Source organism: Palaemon carinicauda, chromosome 17 (assembly GCF_036898095.1).
Source record: "Palaemon carinicauda isolate YSFRI2023 chromosome 17, ASM3689809v2, whole genome shotgun sequence".
NCBI classification, from domain to species: domain Eukaryota; kingdom Metazoa; phylum Arthropoda; class Malacostraca; order Decapoda; family Palaemonidae; genus Palaemon; species Palaemon carinicauda.
The window spans coordinates 55,362,586-55,370,085 of NC_090741.1; the positions used below are offsets into that span (position 1 = coordinate 55,362,586).

At 36.7% G+C, this 7,500-nt stretch overlaps 1 long non-coding RNA gene across 1 annotated transcript in view; it reads left to right on the forward strand.

Annotated features, from left to right (window-relative positions):
• Nucleotides 1-1,613: 1,613 nt before the first annotated feature.
• LOC137656086 (uncharacterized) overlaps nucleotides 1,614-7,500 on the forward strand; it is a 75,535-nt gene continuing 69,648 nt past the window's right edge. The window contains exon 1 of the long non-coding RNA XR_011046934.1: nucleotides 1,614-1,878. This is a non-coding gene — a long non-coding RNA (uncharacterized lncRNA). The remainder of the gene's footprint in view (nucleotides 1,879-7,500) is intronic.

The following is a 7,500-nucleotide window of genomic DNA, read 5'->3' on the forward strand; positions in this document are numbered from 1 at the left end:
GTGTGAAGAGCTTATGAAAAGCGTATGGGGACGAGTTAAATGAGTTGCTAAGAAGGAAAATAATTTTCTATTCAATTTTGTCCGCTGATAAATTTTATAGAAAAATATGTACAGTATATATATGTATTTATACACACACACACACACACACACACACACACACACACACACACACACATATATATATATATATATATATATATATATATATATATATATATATATATATATATACACACACAAATGCATATGCAAGATAACATCTTCAATGCTGAAATATCACCAATATTAAATCCCATAAAAATTATAATCATATATATATCTAAATGCAGTATAAAATCCTTATTTATCTTTCATTTCACGTCAAGTTATCACCGAAGTAAAATGTCACATATTAAATGTGTAGGTATATAATTTTCCTTGTAAAAACTAAATTATTGACGTCCAAGCACCAGAAAATACACGGAACTCGTTTAGAGATAGGAAACCAGTTTTCGCACTAAATCATAATCATTGGAGAGAGAGAGAGAGAGAGAGAGAGAGAGAGAGAGAGAGGAGAGGAGAGGAGAGAGAGAGAGAGAGAGAGAAAATAACAAATTCAGGACTATATATATACATCCAGACCAAACTAATCATATTAACCTTCCCAATAAATAAAATACAAAACTACATATATATATATATATATATATATATATATATATATATATATATATATATATATATATATATATATATATAAACAGCCTAATAAATAATTTTGAGAACCACTACTAAAACAGACCGAATCTTAAATTCGAGAACCACAACTAAAAGACATCGCATCTTAAATACGAGAACCATTACTCACCGAATTTACAAAAGAAAAAAAAACTTGACTTTAAATATACATACAGACCAAACTAACCATATTATCCCTCCCAGTAAATGAAATATATAAATTAGTTTTACAAAAACCGCTTAATGAATAATTTCGAGAACCACTACTAAAAGACACCACATCTTAAATACGAGAACCATTACTCACCGAATTTTAAAAAAAATATGGACTATAAATATACATATAGATCAAACTAACCATATTAACCTTCCTAATAAATAAAATACAAAAATCAAATATATATAAACAGCAAAATTAATAATTTTGAGAACCACCACTAAAAGACACCGCATCTTAAATATGAGAACCATTACTCACCGAATTTAAAATAAAAAAAAAATCAGGACTACATATATACATCCATATCAAATGCTAACCAGTAAATAAAATATATAAATGACCTATACAATAACAGCTTAATAAATAATTTCGAGAACCACTACTAAAACACACCACATCTTAAATACGAGAACCATTACTCACCGAATTTAAAAAAAAAAAAAAAAAAACATGGGCTACAAATATACACCCAGACCAAACTAGTCATATTAACCTTCCTAATAAATAAAGTACAAAAATCAAATATATATAAACAGCAAAATTAATAATTTAGAGAACCACCACTAAAAGACACCGCATCTTAAATACGAGAACCATTACTCACCGAATTTTGATAAAAGCCACCGACCAGGACCAGCGTAACACCACTTCAGTAACCACCTATTGGCTCACCGACTCACATGCAACTATCGGCCCTCTCCGAAGTTCAACTTCGTCTCCAATCGTCTCCACCTTACCGTACGTAAACCCCCGCTCCCCCCGCCCTCCAACACGGGGTAGTGGGTATACCCAAGCGCCCACATTACAGCTATACCCGTTAAAGGCCCTGTCTCGTCCAAGGGAGGTACTCGGCAAGCTCGGTATGGCCCACATTCTAAATTTCGGCGTAAAATTTCAATGCCACGGGATTTGCGAAGTCTTCTCATGATGAGATCGAGGTGAGAGGAAATAGTATTGTCATTATTATCATTATCGTTATTAATATCATAATTATTATTTTCATTTTAATCGTTGTTATCGTGTTTATTATTATCATAATTATTGATATCATCATTATCATGTTTAGTTGTATAGTCATAATTATTATTATTATTATTAGTAGCAGTAGTAGTAGTAGTAGTATTTTCATCATTATTGTATTTTAGCATAATTATTATTATTATTATTATTATTATTGTTGTTGTTGTTGTTGTTGTTTTTGTTGTTGTTATTATTATTATTTGTATTGTTATTGTTATTGATGTTGTTGTTGTTTTAGCATATTCACTACCGTTATTATTATTATTATTATTATTATTATTATTATTATTATTATTATTATTATTATTATTATTATTATTATTATTATTATCACTCAGTAGGTATTTGCTCACGGCGGTAAAAAATAAACAAGATGTTATTTGCACCCGATAGTTGAGGTACAAATTATCGTATGCCATTAATCAGAAGTATCTAGATCACATGTCTTATTTTCTCCTCTGTTAATTACATACTTAACTAGTTCGCGGAAAGATACTGCTTGTTATAGAAAGAACTGGTTTCTCGTTAATTACACTCGATATGCTAGATAGTTGATTACCCAGTTAGCGTCTTTAAGATACTGTGTGTTACTCCCGTCAACGAAGTTGGAAGGAGGTTATGTTTTACCCCCTGTTTGTGTGTGTGTTTGTTTGTGAACAGCTTCTTGACCACAATTTTAATCGTAGAGTAATGAAACTTGCAGGATTAACTGTTATGTAAAAAGCTCGCAAACGAAGTTGGAAGGAGGTTATGTTTTATCCACTGTTTGTGTGTTTGTTTGTAAACAGCTTTGTGGTCACAATATTTATCGTAGAGTAATGAACTTGCAGGGATTAACTGTTATGTAGAAAGCTGGAAATTATTATTATTATTATTATTATTATTATTATTATTATTATTATTATTATTATTAGCTAAGCTGCAACCCTAGTTGGAAAAGCATAATGCTATTAGCCTAAGGGCTCCAACAAGGAAAATAGCCCAGTGAGGAAAAGAAACGAGGAAATAAACAAACCGCGAGAGAAGAAATAACAATCAAAATAAAACGTTTTGCTTGACCGTTGACCTTGACCTTCCAAAATTTAATAATTTCATCTTTTTACATAACAGCTAATCCCTGCAAGTTTCATTACTCTACGATCTAAATGTGGCCGGGAAGCTGTTCACAAACAAACACACAAACAGGGGGTAAAACATAACCTCCTTCCAACTTCGTCGGCGGAGGTAAACGAAACTGGGAGTGTTTATCAAGTTAAGACATCGTACAGCGTTGAGGTAGAAAACTAATTCAGAGAATCTATTTTACCTGCAGCTTAAATATTCTTTTGTCCCATACGTGTCTGTTGAACTGTTCATGATGGTGAACCAAGGGGAAACAGGAACTGGCCATAGAATTTAACGGGTAAATCAATCTTTGATATGATATCTTCCCCGAAGCTATACTAAAGCAGTAATGATAGATAAGGGTAAGAATGAAATATAAGCAGTTAAGGCAATGTTTCCAGATATCACTGTGCTATTTCATAGTTTTCATTATCTATAGTATTTCAAGAAGGTTTTGGGAGACCCAGGCATACATGGCTGAGGCCTATGAAGCGCGAAGTAGGAGATGATGAATGGAGAAGTATTGAATTAATAGCTCAGGATAGAGACGACTGGCGAAATCTAACCGAAGCCCTTTGCGTAGGAGATGATATATATATATATATATATATATATATATATATATATATATATATATATATATATATATATATATATATATATATATCATCAGCTGTTGCTGGTCCACTACAGAAAAAAAGACCTCAGAGACATGTCCTTCCACACGCATCTGTTTATGGTCTTTATATGCCAATCAGTAACCGCAAATTTTCTTAGCTCGTCAATCCATCGTCTTCTCTTTCTTTCCCTGCTTCTCTCGCAATCTGTAAGGACCTATTCTCTTATTCTTCTTTCCCATATCATCATCATCTCCTCCTACGCCTATTGATGCAAAGGGCCTCAGTTAGATTTAACCAGTCTTCTCTATCTTGAGCTTTTAAATCAATACTTCTCCACTCATCATCTCCCACTTCTCGCTTCATAATCCTCAGCCATGTAGGCCTGGGTCTTCTAACTCTTCTAATGCCGTGTGGAGAGGCTCTATTAAGACACACAGAGACTGACAAACTAACAAAGAAAAGGCATTAATTAGTGCCCATGTCAATCAAGGAGCATCCTGGATATTATCCAATGAGACGTATGTAAACAAAAGAATAAAAATTAATTCACTTTTATTTGTAAATTAAAACTACGTTCTTCTTCTTCTTCTTCTTCTTCTTCTTCCATCGAGCAGTTTAGAAAACTAGATTAACCTCACAATGATAAGGGTCACTTCATAAACTTTACAGAGTCTTCATTTCAATTTCACTATCTGCAATTACTACAGTTATTTACTGACAACGCTTACCATTCGACCTATTCTACTTCATATGACGACCACCTGTTCTACGACTTCATACGACGACAACCTGTTCTACGACTTGTTCTACAACTTCATACGACGACAACCTGTTCTACGACTTGTTCTACGACTTCATACGACGACAACCTGTTCTACGACTTATTCTATGACTTCATACGACGACAACCTGTTCTACGACTTGTTCTACAACTTCATACGATGACAACCGATTCTACAACTTGTTCTATACGACTTCATACGACGACAACCTGTTCTACGACTTGTTCTACAACTTCATACGACGACAACCTGTTCTACGACTTGTTCTACGACTTCATACGACGACAACCTGTTCTACGACTTGTTCTATGACTTCATACGACGACAACCTGTTCTACGACTTGTTCTACGACTTCATACGATGACAACCGATTCTACGACTTGTTCTATACGACTTCATACGACGACAACCTGTTCTACGACTTGTTCTACAACTTCATACGACGACAACCTGTTCTACGACTTGTTCTACGACTTCATACGACGACAACCTGTTCTACGACTTGTTCTGCGACTTCATACAACGACAACCTGTTCTACGACTTGTTATATGACTTCATACGTCGACAACCTGTTCTACGACTTGTTCTACGACTTCATACGACGACAACCTGTTCTACTACTTGTTCTACGACTTCATACGACGACATTCTGTTCTACGACTTGTTCTACGACTTCATGCGATGACAACCGATTCTACGACTTGTTCTATACGACTTCATATGACGACAACCGATTCTACGACTTGTTCTATGACTTCATACGACGACAACCGATTCTACGACTTGTTCTATAACTTCATTCGACGACAACCTGTTCTACGACTTGTTCTACAACTTCATACGACGACAACCGATTCTACGACTTGTTCTATACGACTTCATACGACGAAAACCGATTCTACAACTTGTTCTATACGACTTCATACGACGACAACCTGTTCTACGACTTGTTTTACGACTTCATACAACGACAACTTATTCTATACGACTTCATACGACGACAACCTGTTCTACGACTTATTCTATACGACTTCATACGACGAAAACCGATTCTACGACTTGTTCTATACGACTTCATGCGACAACAACCTGTTCTACGACTTCATACAATAACAACCGATTCTACGACTTGTTCTATACGACTTCATACGACGACAACCTGTTTTACGACTTTTTCTACGACTTCATACGACGACAACCTGTTCTACGACTTGTTCTACGACTTCATAAGACGACAACCTGTTGTACGACTTGTTCTACGACTTCATACGACGACAACCTGTTGTACGACCTGTTCTACGACTACATACGACGGCAATCTGTTCTACGACTTGATCTACGACGACAACCTGTTCTACGACTTGTTCTGCGACTTTATACGTCGACAACCTGTTCTACGACTTGTTCTACGACTTCATACGACGACAACCTGTTCTACGACTTCATACGACGCAACCTGTTCTAAAACTTGTTCTACGACTTCATACGACGACAACCTGTTCTACGATTTGTTCTACGACTTCATAAGACGACAACCTGTTCTACGACTTTTTCTACGACTTCATACGACGCAACCTGTTCTAAGACTTGTTCTATGACTTCATACGACGGCAACTTGTTCTACGACTTCATACGACGACAACCTGTTCTACGACTTGTTCTATGACTTCATACGACGATAACCTGTTCTACGACTTTTTCTACAACTTCATATGACGACAACCTGTTCTACAACTTGTTCTACGACTTGTTCTACGACTTCATACGACGACACCTGTTGTACGACTTGTTTTACGACTTCATACGACGGCAACCTGTTCTACGACTTGATCTACGACGACAACCTGTTCTACGACTTGTTCTACGACTGTATACGTCGACAACCTGTTCTACGACTTTTTCTACGACTTCATACGACGACAACTTGTTCTACGACTTCATACGACGACAACCTGTTGTACGACTTGTTCTACGACTTCATACGACGGCAACCTGTTCTACGACTTGTTCTACAACTTCATACGACGACAACCTGTTCTACGACTTGTTCTACGACGATAACCTGTTCTACGACTTGTTCTACGACTGCATACGTCGACAACCTGTTCTACGACTTTTTCTACGACTTCATACGACGACAACTTGTTCTACGACTTCATACGACGACAACCTGTTGTACGACTTGTTCTACGACTTCATACGACGGCAACCTGTTCTACGACTTGTTCTACAACTTCATACGACGGCAACCTGTTCTACGACTTGATCTACGACGATAACCTGTTCTACGACTTGTTCTACGACTGCATACGTCGACAACCTGTTCTACGACTTGATCTACGACTTCATACGACGACAACCTGTTCTACGACTTGTTCTACGACTTCATACGACGACAACCTGTTCTACGACTTCATACGACGACAACTTGTTCTACGACTTCATATGACGACAACCTGTTCTACGACTTGTTCTACGACTTCATACGACGACAACCTGTTCTACGACTTGTTCTATGACGACAACCTGTTCTACGACTTGTTCTACGACTTCATACGACGGCAACCTGTTCTACGACTTGATCTATGACGACAACCTGTTCTATGACTTGTTCTACGACTGTATACGTTGACAACCTGTTCTACGACTTTTTCTACGACTTCATACGACGACAACCTGTTCTACGACTTGTTCTAAGATTTCATACAATGACAACCTGTTCTACGACTTATTCTATACGACTTCATACGATGACAACCTGTTCTACGACTTATTCTATACGACTTCATACGACGACAACCTGTTCTACGACTTATTCTATACGACTTCATACGACGACAACCTGTTCTATGACTTGTTTTACGACTTCATATGACGACAACCTGTTCTACGACTTGTTCCACGACAACAACCTGTTCTACGACTTGTTCTATGACGACAACCTACTCTACGACCTGTTCTACGACTTCATACGATGATAACCTGTTCTACGACTTCATACGACGACAGGGTGTTCTACGACTTGATTGGAC